We start from the raw sequence: 13,556 nt of genomic DNA, 5'->3' as shown, positions 1-13,556 counted from the left end.
ATAGATGTAGATCTTGGAAAAAATTTAAACTTTCAAAGATAAACATAACTCTGATCTCTGCTGGTGGGAGTCAACACTGGTACAAACTTTCTAGAGGATTATATAAAAATTTGTATCAAAAGACCTAAAATGGCTGGGCGTGGTGGCTCATGCCTGTAATCCCAGCACTTTGGGAGGCCAAGGTGGGTGGATCATCTGAGGTGAGGAGTTCACGACCAGTCTGACCAACATGGTGAAACCCTGTCTCTACTAAAAATACAAAATTAGCCAGGTGTGGTGGTGCATGCCTGTAATCCCAGTTACTTTGGAGGCTGAGGCAGGAAAATCGCTTGAACCCAGGAGGCAGAGGTTGCAGTGAGCTGAGATAGCACCATTGCACTCCAGCCTGGACAACAAGAATGAAACTCCATCTCCAAAAAAGAAAAAAAAAAAAAAAAACAGACCTAAAATATACTCACCTTTGACCGAAAAACTCCCAATTCTGAAATTTATACAAACATATATAAGAGGACACATAAATATATAAGAATCAAAAGGTCTGCGGTAACTATTATAGACCAGAGCTTAGGTGTACAGGCACAATACACTTCCTGAAACTGAACCCAGAATCAGATAGACTGAAGTGCCTGGAAACAAGCCTCCCATTTAGGCATCTCTGAGCAAGTACATGCTCTCTGGTAACAGTCTGGCTCCCAGGAGAAAGGTCCAGGTCCTCATCTCCCAGAAAAAGGCCAGGACTGTCACTGTGATGTAAGGAAATCTCAGGGGTGGTGAACAAAGTGCTCTCTCATAACATATCATAATGTTTATAACATGCAAAAAATACAACAATCTAGATGTCCAACAATAGGACAATGGACAAACCCTCTGGTGCATCCATATGAGGGGACACTTAAAAGTTACTAAAAGTCATGTTGAAGATAAAATTTTGGTGACATGAAAGACATTCATGAGGAACGTGAATGAAGTGAGTGAATGAAGTGAATAAATGAAGTGAATGAAGGCAACACCAAGTGAATGAAGGCTACTGCACGACCACATTATAATATTATCCATGCGTGAGTGTTTTAGTGGTGATCTCTGTGTGACAAAATTATTGGTAACTGGGAGTTTTGTTTGCCTCTCTGCTCTAAGTTTTAGCCATTTGACAAATAATAATTGCACAACTGGAAAATGGAAAAAACATTATTTTATACAAAGATTATTTTTGCTTTTTCAACAATAAATTGGGCAGCCAAAGAGACGTGTGTGTGTGTGTGTGTGTGTGTGTGTGTGTGTGTGTGTATGGGTGTATGGAAGAGTTCTGTCTCCAGCCTTTGCTCTAATAATGGAAATTGAGGAAACAAGGCTAGGGAGGAAACAAAGAGAAGAAAATCACAGATTTGTGTCATATAATCAAAACCTGGTTTTGGCTACCTATCTGGGACTTAACTGGTGTGTGTTCAGCTATATTGGCAGAGCTAGAGACAGGGAAACAGGTTGGAAAGTTGTAATTCTGTTTTAAGGAAGTGCTTTTATTTTGAGACAGAGTCTTGCTCTGTCACACAGGCTGGAGTACAATTGTGTGATCTTGGCTCACTGCAACCTCCATCTTCCGGGTTCCAGCAATTCTACTGACTCAGCCTCCCAAGTAGCTGAGATTACAGGCACCTGCAACCACACCCAGCTAATTTTTGTATTTTTAGTAGAGATGGGGTTTCACCATGTTGGCCAGGGTGATCTCAAACTCCTGACCTCAGGTGATCCACCTGCCTCAGTCTCCCAAAGTGCTGGGATTATAGGCATGAGCCACCTCACCTGGCTGAGGAAGTGCTTTAAAATGTACTTACATTGGCATGCACTATAAAAATGAAGGTAGTTAGTTGTCTTAAGTGATTTTTTTTTTAAGTAGGAAAATATAGCAAAAGAAAATTATCTGAAGTACTCTGGGGCAGGAAGAAGTTAATTAAGTACCTTGCAGCAGGAAGTCACATCACCTCTGTTTATAAAATATAGTCCCAGCCTGGAAAACATAGGGATTCCCTATCTCTATAAAAAATAAAAATAAAAATAAATTAGCCAGGTATTATGGAACATACCCATGGCACATGCCAGCTACTTGGGAGGCTAAGTTGAGAGAACTGCTTGATGCTTGAGCCCACAAGGTCTTACTGGGCTTTTCCATTTTCCAGTTGCTCAATTATTATGTGTTGAGTGGCTAAAACTTATAAAACAGAGAGGCAAACAAAAAAAAAAACCCAGTCACCAATAATTCTGTCACACAGAAATTACCACTAAAACATTCAGAGAGCAGGTACTTTCTCTGAGATGACCAGATGGGAGGGCTGTGCCTGGAAAGTTCAGCTGCAGTAAGACATGATCACTCCACTGCACTTCAGCATGGCCTACAGAGCAAGCTCATGTCTAAAAATATGTATCTTTTTAAATATATAATATAAATGTCTATATATAAAATATACCATTATACATACCTGTAATATATATTTTTATATAATATATAATACTAGGCATATATATCTATTGTATATTTTTGTATAGCAGGTATATAAATATATAAATAATATATAATAGGTATATATACCTGTTATATATAAATCTAAATATAGATTTATATTATATATATTATATAGGTATATATAATATAGGTATATATATATTATGTAGGTATATGTTAATCCCTATAGTAGGTATATATATCCATTATAAGTAAAGCTATATAAATATAAATATATAGATTGTATAGATATATAATATATATATTACATTTATGTATTATATAAATATATCATGTACGTGATATATAAATATATATACCCATTATATATGTATATTTTTATATATTTATATATAAATATATATCATATATATGAGTGCATATATATAAAAATACCCATTTTCCAAGACTCATTTCCGCTTTTCAATATGTTTCCAATACATTTTCCACCTTGTTTCCATTTGTCATTATCTCATAGATTAAGGATCTTTCCTTGTTCATTTGGGGACTACTACACCAGTTTAAGGATTTTTTTTCTAACACTGCTTCTCTTGTTTCTCTTGCCCATAATTTCCAAGTTATAGTCATTTAGCACCAGTAAATTAAGGAGAAACTGTCAATTAGGTGACTTTTTAATATACAGTACCTGGTTTCTTTTAAAAAGGTGGTAACAATGGAACAGAATACTCCTGAAACAAAGCCACAGCCTAAAATCAACTGATCTTTGCAAAGTCAACAAAATGAACAATGGGAAGGATATCCTACTCAATAAATATTGCTGCCATATGGAGAAGAATAAAACGGGATCCCTGCCTCTCACCATATACAAAAATTAATTCAAAATGGATTAAAGACTGAAATGTGGCCCGGCGCCGTGGCTCATGCCTGTAATCCCAGCACTCTGGGAGGCCGAGGCAAGCAGATCACCTGAGATCAGGAGTTTCAGAACAGCCTGACCAACATGGAGATACCCCGTGTCTACTAAAAATACAAAATTTGCCAGGAGTGGTGGTGCATGCCTGTAATCCCAGCTACTCAGGAGGCTGAGGCAGAAGAATCACTTGTAACCGGGAGGCAGAGGTTGTGGTGAGCCAAGATTGCACCATTGCACTCCAGCCTGGGCAACAAAAGCAAAACTCCATCTCAAAAAAAAAAAAAAAGACTTCGGTTTAACACCTCAAACTACAAGAATCCTAGAAGAAACCCTAGGAAATACCCTTCTAGACATTGGCCTAGGCAAAGAATTTATGACTAAGCCCTCAAAAGCAAATGCAACAAAAACAAAAATTGACAGTTGAGGCCTAATGAAACTAAAATTCTTTTGTTCAGCAAAATAAATTACCGGCTGGGTGCAGTGGCTCATGCCTGTAATCCCAGCACTTTGGGACGGTGAGGAGGGCAGATCATTTGAGGTGAGAAGTTCAAAAGTAGCTTGGCCAACATGGTGAAATGCCATGCCTACTAAAAACACAAAAATTAGCCAGGCATGGTAGTAGATGCTTGTTATCCCAGCTACCTGGGATGCTGAGGCAGGAGAATTGCTTGAACCCTGGAGGCAGAGGTTGCTGTGAGCCGAAATTATGCCCACTGCACTCCAGCCTGAGAAACAAAGGGAGACTCTGTCTCCAAAAAAAAAAAAAAAAAAAAAGAAAGAAAGAAAAGAAAAAGAAATAACCAACAGACAACCTATAAAATGGGAGAAAATATTTTCAAACTCTGAATCCAGGAAAGAACTAATCAGAATCTATAAGAAACTTAAACAAATAAGAAAAAAAAAAAATTAAAAGTGGGCAAAGGACATGAACAAAGACTTCTCAAAAGAAAACATACAAGCAGCCAATGAACATATGAAAAAATGTTCTACATCATTAATCATCAGAGAGATGACAATCAAAATCACAATGACAGGGCATATCACACAAGTCAGAATGGATTATTATTAAATGATCAATAAATAACAGATGTTGGCAAGGTTGAGGAGAAAAGCAAATGCTTATCCACTGTGGGTGGAAATGCAAATTAGTTCAGCTCCTATGAAAAGCAGTTTGCAGATTTCTCAAAGAACTAAAAGCAGAATTACCATTCAACCCAGAAATCTCACTTCTGAACATACACCCAAAGGAAAATAAATTGTCTGCCAAAAAGACACCTGCACTCATACGTTCATCACAACACTACTGACAATAGCAAAGACATGGAATCAACCCAGGTGTCCGTCATGGTGGATTGGATAAAGAAAATATGGTACATATAGGCCACGGAATACTACATAGCCATTAAAAAATAAAATCATGTCCTTTGCAGCAGCATGAATGCAGCTGGAGGCTGCAATCCTAAATGAATTAATGCAGGAAAAGAAAACCAAATATTGAATGTTTGCACTTTTAAGTGGGAGCTAAGGCTGAGAGGAGTGGCTCACACCTGTAATCCCAGCATGTTCGGAGGCCAAGATGGGAGGATTGCTTAAGCCCAGGAGTTCGTAAACCAGCTGGGACAACATAATGAAACACTACACTGTCTCTATGAAAAATGTAAACATTAGCCAGGCGTAGTAGCACATGCCTATAATGACAGCTATAGGAGGGTAAGGTGGGAGGATCACCTGGGCCCAGGAGATTAAGGCTGCAGTGAGCAATGATCAGCCCACTGCACTCCAGTCTGGTGACAGAGCAAGAGCCCATCTCAAAAACTATAAAAAATAAAATAAGTGGAAGCTAAACATTGGTTACACATGGACACAGAGATGGAAACAATAAACACTGGAGATGAGACCGGAGAGAAGGAGTGGGGCAAGGATTGAAAAACTACCTATTGGCTACTATGTTCACTACTTGAGTGACAGGACCATTAGAAACCCAAACCATGCATCACACAGTATACCTATGTAACAAACCTGCACGCATACACCTGAATCTAAATTTTAAAAAAAGGATGGATACACACAGATTTGGAAGATGAAGCAAATATATTTACTAAACTAAACAATGTAACGTTTCATTTCACTTGGAAATTTAATGTTTAATTTTTATGAGGGGAGCTTTATGGAAGGATGCATTTGTATTTATTATGCACTCAGTTTTATGTTGGATAATAGTAAACTCCCATAGGAATTAATGAGAAGAAATCTGTAATATGATAACTATTTTTCCTCATAGGAAATAATACAAATTCTAACTTCCAGAAATAAAATAAATTAAATTTTAAAAATAGGAAGATCTTAACATAAAATTACTGAAGATACTCAACAAAATCAGTACTGAATATGGATAGAAAGCACCTGTCAGGGAGAGACCTAACATTACCTCAGAGGTATTTCCGATCATTATTTTATTGCTTCTACTCACATTTTTCTCATAGTCTCAGAAGCAAGGATCATTTTTGCTTAACAATATTATCTTCACCACCTAGCACAGCACCTGGCATAAAAATTTATATTGAATTAATAATTATAGTTCAGAAAGGTAAGTTACTATTAGAAAACATAGTCTACAGATACAGTGTGAGAAGAAATCTGATCTTGGAATCAAAAGATTTTGCATTGTCACTCCTGTATTCGCTCGTAAAAAAGCTGTGTGACCTGGACACGTTTCTAACTCAAAGATCAGTTTCTTTACCAATACAATCAGAGATTTGGCATAGAATCATCTCTAAAATTCTCTTTATTCTGGAAAAGTCTTAAGAATTGTGTTCTCTGAGATACGTATACTGCTTATAATAAGCTCTCTATCCTAATGTATTGAGTATGATAGGGAAGAATGAAATTGTAACTCTAATTATAATCATATATATGCACTCATTATTGCATAATGAGAGTGCCCACGTATGCGTTTGGTTCAGATTTCAGTGTTTATAATAAGTATTTTGTGACCTCTACTGGCCATACATGGTAAAGTCTAAACTTTCTTTACGGGAAGGGTTGACTGAGCATAGGCATTTTATGAAGATGAGGAAAAGAAGGGAAGATTGCTAGCAAATACTTTCCCTCCATTTAGGGATTGTATACAATTGTACTTGCCTTTAATTAGGTGAATAACCTATAACAAGTACGTGGTTGAAGCACACTTTTAAGGAACTGGAACTAAATATCTGACACGTCTAGTCCCTTCAAACTGAGATCCTACAATTCTTTGAAATAGCAAAAGCCCCAAGTCTCAGTCAGAAAAGCAAATGGTTCTGAGATCAAAATGAAATAAAAAGAGAGGATTGAGCATTGTAGTCAAGAAAATAAAAATAGAGAGTGTGGAACTTAACAAAACAGTTCTAAATTTTATCTTGAAGAACATGCAACACATAGCCAGTATGTTTTTTGCAAAGTACAAAAACAAACAACTTGACTGAGCAGATATAAAAATGTATAGTAAAGTGACAACGACTAAAACAATGTAGCACCAGCCTCAGAGCATGGGAATGGAAGAAAATGTCAAAAGGAACTCCCAAAAGATATGAGAATTTAATACATCATAAAGTCACATATTAAGGCTGGGTGCAGTGGCTCATGCTTGTAATCCCACCATTTCAGTAGGCTGAGGCAGGCAGATCACTTGAGGTCTGGAGTTTAAGACCAGCCTTGCCAACATGGTGAAACCCCATCTCTACTAATAATACAAAAAATTAGCCAGGCATGGTGGCACGCACCTATAACCCCAGTTACTTGGGAGGCTGAGGCAGGAGAATCACTTGAATCCCAGAGGCGGAGCCTGCAGTGAGCCGAGATCACATCACTGCACTCCAGCCTGGGCAACACAGCAAGATTTCGTCTCAAAACACAATAAAAAATAAAAATAAATAAAGTCACATATTAAATGAGAATTTTCAACTCTGAGAAAGAATTATGTTATATCCCTAACCTCTGGCCTTTATAAGCAGTATTAATATATTTTGACTTATCAAAGTAAGTCAAATAGATTTTTAATATCTTTATATTTTATTTATATAGTATATCTTTATTACAAATATCATATTATGTATTTTATATAATATTGATTAACATAACAACATTTGACTTATTCTTTTTTGTTGTTTTGTTTTGTCTTTTAAGCCAGGGTCTTACTCTGTTTCCCAGGCTGGAGTTCAGTGGCACAATCACAGCTCACTGCAGCCTCAGCCTCCTGGGCTCAGGCAATCCTCCTGCCTTAGCCTCTCAAGTAACAGGGAATAAAGGCATGAGCCACCACGTTCGGCTGATATTTTATTTTGGTAGAGATGGGCTCTTACTATTTTAGCCAAGCTAGGCTTGGACTCCTGGGCTCAGGCAATACTCTAATCTCAGCCTCCCAAAGTGTTGGGATTACAGGCATGAGCCTTGGCTCAAAGTCGAAATTCTTAAGACAATTGCTAACAGATTTTACTGCATAAAAATTATAAATGGCCCTACTTCAAAAACAACCAAGATATATTGAAAACTGAAAAAAAAATTAAAACATATGCAACTGGCCAGACTCAGTGGCTTATGCCTGTAATCCCAGCACTTTGGGAGGCCAAGGCTAGTGGATCACCTGAGGTTAGGGATTGGAGACCAGCATGGCCTACAAGGTGAAAACCCGTCTCTATTAAAAATACAAAAATTAGCTGGGCGTGGTGGTAGACGCCTGTAATCCCAGCTACTCGGGAGGCTAAGGCAGGAGAATCACTTGAACCTGGGAGGCAGAGGTTGCAGTGAGCCGAGACCACACCACTGTACTCCAGCCTGGATGACAAGAGCAAAACTCCATCTCAAAAATAAATAAATAAATAAAAGTAAAACATATACAACCTAACAGGAGGTAGTATATTTATTACATAAGCAGTTTTGAATTGATCAAGAAAAAAAGCAAAACAATTAAAAATAGACAAACTATAGAAGCAAATCACACACAGAAAACAAATAGACAAAAATGTGAAATCAAGGACATGAGAAAAAGTGTGACATCACTTATCATTAAGGAAATGCGAACTAACCTATAATTCAGTACATAGGTTATATTAAGTAAAACTCGGAGAACAGTATCAGAAATCAACTTTAGTTTACTACTGGTTACCCAAATCAACTTATGAGGGAGGCTGGGCTGGGTTTGTTTTTGCATGTGTGTTTTTTGTTTGGTTGGTTTTTGTATTTTCTCATTACTCTCTGATTTAAAACATAAAAACTAAAACGTTGTGTTGTCAGTTCTAATCACAGAAAACATTCTCATTTCAGTACCTACAATGTCTAATATTGTGTAACAGTCACAACTCTGAATTCCATTTAAAAGAAAAGTGACTCTTCTCCCCCAGCTCGGCCATGCTGCAGATAGAGAGATAATAGTGAAAATAAATGGGGAGCAGGGGGTGACCCTATTTCCTTACCTTGCACTTTTACTAATCAAGTAAGATCTCTCCTATCCCGTCTCTCACTGTTTATGACTCCTCTGGGATGGTGGCACCTGGTGTGAGCTGAATAGGAGCCCTCAAAAAAGATATGGTGATTTATGACATTATGCTTACAACCTGATCAGCAAAGACCCACGTGGTTTATAAAATGAGATACTATACATGCACATGCATGCATACACACAAATACACACACACACACACACACACACACACACACACACACACACACACAGTTTTTTGAGGAACCTCCATCCCATTTTCCATAACATTAATGTACTAATTTGCATTACCACTAACAATGTACAAGAGTTACATCATTTTCTTCATAAACTTACCAACATATCTTTCATCTCTTTGATAACTGCCATTCTAACAGGTGTGCGCTGATTATCTCACTGTGGTTTTAATTTGCATTTCCCTAACAATTAGTGATGCTTAGCATTTTTGCATGTACCTGTTAGCTCTTTGTTGGTCTTCTTTTGAGAAATGTCTGTTTAGGTCCTTTGCTTATTTTTTAATTGGGTTATTTGTTTTCTTGCTGCTGAGTTGTTTGAGTTCCTGATACATTTTTAATATGAACCCCTGCTGTTTAATTTGCAAATGTTTTCTCCCATTCTGTCTGTTGTCTCTTCATTTTGTCAGTTATTTCCATTGCTGTCTAGAAGTTTTTACTCTGTGCCGTCCCATTTGTCTATTTTTGCTTTTGTTGTCTGTAATTTCAAGGTCATTTGCAAAATATTATCGCTCAGACCATTGTTGTTGAAGTTTTCCTCTATGGTTTTGTGAAAGGAAAATACCTTGGGCCCCCAAAATCACTAAAGGGAAAAGTCAAGCTGGGAAGTGCTTAGGGCCAACCTGCCTCCCATCCTATTCAAAGTCACCCCTCTGTTCACTGAGATAAATGCCTATCTGATTGCCTCCTTTGGAGAGGCTAGTTAGAAACTCAAAAGAATGTAACCATTTGTCTCTTATCTACCTATGACCTGGAAGTCCCTTCCTTACTTTGAGTTGTACAGCCTTTCCAGACTAAACTAATGTTCATCTTAGATATGTTGATTGATGTCTCTCGGCCCTAGTGTATAAACCTAAAATGTAACCTAAAATGTGTAAAACCAAACTGTGCTCTGACCACCCTGAGTATATGCCTTCAGGACCTCCTGAGGCTGTGTCATAGGCACCTGTCCTCAACCTTGTTAAAATAAACTTTCTAAATTAACTGAGACCTGTCTTAGATTTTAGGGGTTCACAGTTTCTTCTAGTAGTTTTGTTACAGGAAAGTGTCTCAATACAGATCTCAAGAGAGGGATTTTGGATCTTGTGTAAGAAAGAACTTGGGGGTGAGTCCACAGAGCAAAGTGAAAGTAAATGTATTAAGAATGTAAATTAAAAAAAGGTCAGGGTGCAGTGGCTCATGCCTGTAATACCAGCACTTTGGGAGCCAAAGGCAGGCAGATCACAAAGTCAGGAGACTGAGACCATCTTGGCTAACATGGCAAAACCCCGTTTCTGCTAAAAATACAAAAAATTAACTGGGCATGGTAGCACACACCTGTAGTCCCAGCTACTTAGGAGGCTAAGGCAGGAGAATCACTTGAACCCAGGAGGTAGAGGTGCAGTGAGCCAGGATTGCACCACTGCACTCCAGCCTGGGCAACAGAGCAATACTCCATCTTAAAAAAAAAAGAAAGAAAGAAATAATAGCTACTCCACAGACAAAGCATTCCCAAAAGCAAGAGGAGGAACACATCCACCTTAGGTACAATGCTTGTTTAGATACAAGATAACAAAGCAAAAAAATCAGGGGGAGATGTGTTCTGCTACAAGTGCTTATGACAAAGGATTGTTAATCTTTGTGTAACTAGTTTTTGCAAGAATTTGTATTATTTAACTGAAAGTAAAACTTACTGTTTTGTTTTGTTTTTTTTTTTCCTCTGAGACAAAGTTTCACTCTTGTCACCCAGGCTGGGATACAATGGCACAATCTTGGCTCACTGTAACCTCTCCCTCCTGGGTTCAAATGATTCTCCTGTCTTAACCTCCTGAGTAGCTGGGATTACAGGCACCCATCACCATGCCCAGCTAATATTTATATTTTTTAGTAGAGACAAGGTTTCACCATGTTGGCCAGACTGGTCTTGAACTCCTGTGCTCAGGTGATCCACCCACTTCGGCCTCCCAAAGTGCTGGGATTACAGGCTTGAGCCATGGCGTACCAGGCCACGAAACTTATTCTTACACTAGGAATGCTTTTTGTTATTAAGATATCAGGGCATCAAGACATTTCCTGGGTCTGTTAAGTCCTGAGTCTCTTCAGTAAACATTATTTTGTTTATTTGTTTGTTTGTTTGAGATGGGGTCTTGTTCTATTACCCAGGATGAAGTACAGTGGCACTATCACAGCTCACTGTAACCTCTGCCTTCCTGGCTCAAACTATCCTCCCACCTAAGCCTCCTGAGTAGCTGGGACTATGGGTGCACACCATCGAGCCTGGCCCTGGTAAATATTATTAACTGTCCTCTTAACCATAAATATCCTGTGACTAGTAATGCCTAATAATCTGGCAATGCAGCCTAGTAGATCTCAGCCTCATTTTACCCAGCCTTTATTCCAGACGGAGTCACTCTGGTACAAACGCTTCGGGCAGTTTTATACTTTCAGGTCTTATATTTAAATCTTTAATCCATTTTAAGTTGGTTTTTGTAGGTGGTATGAGACAAGGGTCCAATTTCAATGCGCATGTGAATATCTGGTTTTCCCAACATCAATTGTTGAAGAGGCTATCCTTCCCCCATTATGTTCTTGGCACCTTTGTCAAAACTCAATGGACTGGGCCAGGTGCGGTGGCTTATGCCTGTAATCCCAGTGCTTTGGGAGGCCTAGGTGGGTGGATCACTTGAGGAGTTTGAGACCAGCCTGGCCAACGTGGCAAAACCCGTCTTTACTAAAAATAGAAAAAATTAGCCAGGTATGGTGGCATGCACCTGTAGTCCCAGCTAGTAGGGAGGCCGAGGCAGGAGAACTGTTTGAACCCAGGAGGCAGAAGTTGCAGTGAGCCAAGATCACACCACTGTACTCCAGCCTGGATGACAGAATGAGACTACATCTTGAAAAAAAAAAAAAAATCGATGAACTATAAATGTATGTGTTTATTTCTGGGTTCTCTGTCCTATCCATTTGTCAGTGTGTCTGTTTCTTTGCCATACCATGCTGTTTCGATTACAATCAATTTATGTTTTGAAGTCAGGGAGTATGATGCCTCTAGCTTTGTTCTTTTTGTTTCAGATTGTTTGGGCTATTCAGGGTCTTCTGTGGTTTCAAATGAACTTGAGGTTTTTGTTTTGTTTTGTTTTGTTTTTTCTGTGAAAAATGACACTGGCATCTTGATAGAGATTGCACTGGATCTGCAGGTTGCAATTCTTGATTCTTTTGAAATAAACAACAAGGTAGAAGTTTTGGCGTTCCAAAAGACATAGTGACTAATCATATAGTGATTTTATTGCCACTTCATTTTTCACTCAAAACAATATTACACAATATTCAACTTGAGGACTAAGCTCTGATTTTTTATCTTGCCCAAATTCCTACATAGTGGTCTAGAGAATCATGCCCTACAAACCATAAATTATTATCAGATGAGTTTTATTTGATCCTATATATTGTGACTTACTTTTCAATCTGACTCTAGCATAACATTATGAGACAAGGGAAAAAAAAAAAAAACCCAAAATATATTTCTTTGCTAGACCTGGAAATTGTCCTGCAAAGTCTCTTCTGGGAAAAATCCATTTCTAAAGGAATTGTCTTTCCCCTTTGTTTTCCTTCCTTCCTTCCCAGATCCAGGATATAAACAACTAAGAGCCAGGCACCCAACCCCCCGGATTTGTTTGTTTTTGTTTTTTGTTTTTTGAGATGAAGTCTCGCTCTGCCAAGTCCAGACTAGAGGGCAGTGGCGTTATCTCAACTCACTGCAACCCTAGCCTCTTGGACTCAAGCGATTCTCCTGCCTCAGCCTCCCAAGTAGCTGAGGTTACAGGTGCCCGCCACCACACCCAAATAATTTTTTGTATTTCTAGTATAGAAGGGGTTTCACCATGTTGGTCAGGCTGGTCTTGAACACTTGATCTCAGGTAATCTGCCCACCTCTGCCTCCCAAAGTGCTGGGATTACAGGCGTGAGACACTGTGCCTGGCCTTCAGGCACACTTTTAGTCAGATTAATAAAAAACGGTATCAAACAGGTTTTCTCTGAAGTCTGCTATATAAAAGCTTCCTCTGCATAATAAAACTTGGTCTCCACAATCCTTTATCTTTAACCTGAACATTCCCTTCTATCAATCCCAGGTCTTTAGACAAACTCAACCAATTGTCAACCAGAAAATGTTTAAATTTACCCATAGCCTGGAAGACCCCCCCTCACACACACACACACACCTTGACTTCTCCCACCTTCCTGAACCAAACCAATGTATTTCTTAAATGCATTTGACCAGTGTCTCATGCCCTTCTCAAATATATAAAACCAAGCTGCACCCCTCTCACCTTGGGCACATGTTCTCAGGACCTCCTGAGGGCTGTATCATGGGCCATGGTTGCTCATATTTGGCTCAGAATAAATCTCTTCCAAAATTTTACAGAGTTTGACTTGCTTCTTCAACAATATTGTTCATTCACCGAGATCTCTGGAATCACAGACTGTGCTCAAATCCTGATG

Source organism: Saimiri boliviensis, chromosome 6 (genome assembly GCF_048565385.1).
Source record: "Saimiri boliviensis isolate mSaiBol1 chromosome 6, mSaiBol1.pri, whole genome shotgun sequence".
In the NCBI taxonomy this organism is placed as follows: domain Eukaryota; kingdom Metazoa; phylum Chordata; class Mammalia; order Primates; family Cebidae; genus Saimiri; species Saimiri boliviensis.
Note: the sequence above shows the minus strand (reverse complement) of the source record.